Here is a 508-nt window from a genome sequence, read left to right as displayed (position 1 = left end):
GCGGCCCTGCTCGCGCCCCAGCGGCGCGAGCTCTCTGGGCGCGAAGCGGAGGCAGCGCGCTATGGCCAGGGCCCCGCAGGGCCGGCGCCGCGCCGCGGCCCCTGGAAGCGCCCTGCGCGCCGTGTTGCGCTGCAACCTACCCCCAGGGGCCCAGCGCGTGGTGGTCTTCGCTGTGCTGGCTCTCCTCGTCCTCATCAACGTCGTGCTAGTCTTCCTGCTGGCCTTCCGCTGACCGCCGAGCCAAGCGCTGCGAGCTCCTCCGGGTGAGTTGCGCACCTCCAGCACCGCAGATCTCTCCTTCCAGCCCCGCCCAGCGGTGTCTGTCCCCTCCCAACAGTGGCCCGAGGTGAAGCGGTAGGCGGCTGGGTCTGGCCCCTCGCGTCTCATACCGACGCCACCCCAGGAAGGCCTCCCCTGCTCGCCTGGGGGTGCGGGTCGCGGTCCTGAGGAGACTTGGGGCTGTGGTGACATGTGCCACGGCCCTTTCCTCTGTCGTGTGTGTGTGTGT

The 508-nt window shown here is 71.1% G+C and overlaps 1 protein-coding gene across 8 annotated transcripts in view; it reads left to right on the top strand.

The window, feature by feature from the left end:
• Window positions 1-6: 6 nt before the first annotated feature.
• Window positions 7-508, top strand: part of ARHGEF4 (Rho guanine nucleotide exchange factor 4) — a 14,945-nt gene continuing 14,443 nt past the window's right edge. For 7 of the 8 annotated variants that reach the window (XM_015595598.2, XM_006919850.3, XM_025038522.1 and 4 more), the window contains exon 1: window positions 7-263. The gene's annotated coding sequence lies outside the window, so the exon portion shown is untranslated. The remainder of the gene's footprint in view (window positions 264-508) is intronic. The other variant, XM_025038524.1, reaches the window with a different exon arrangement.

This window comes from Pteropus alecto, unplaced genomic scaffold (genome assembly GCF_000325575.1).
Source record: "Pteropus alecto unplaced genomic scaffold, ASM32557v1 scaffold148, whole genome shotgun sequence".
Classification (NCBI taxonomy): domain Eukaryota; kingdom Metazoa; phylum Chordata; class Mammalia; order Chiroptera; family Pteropodidae; genus Pteropus; species Pteropus alecto.
This window is presented reverse-complemented; position numbering and strand designations above follow the sequence as displayed.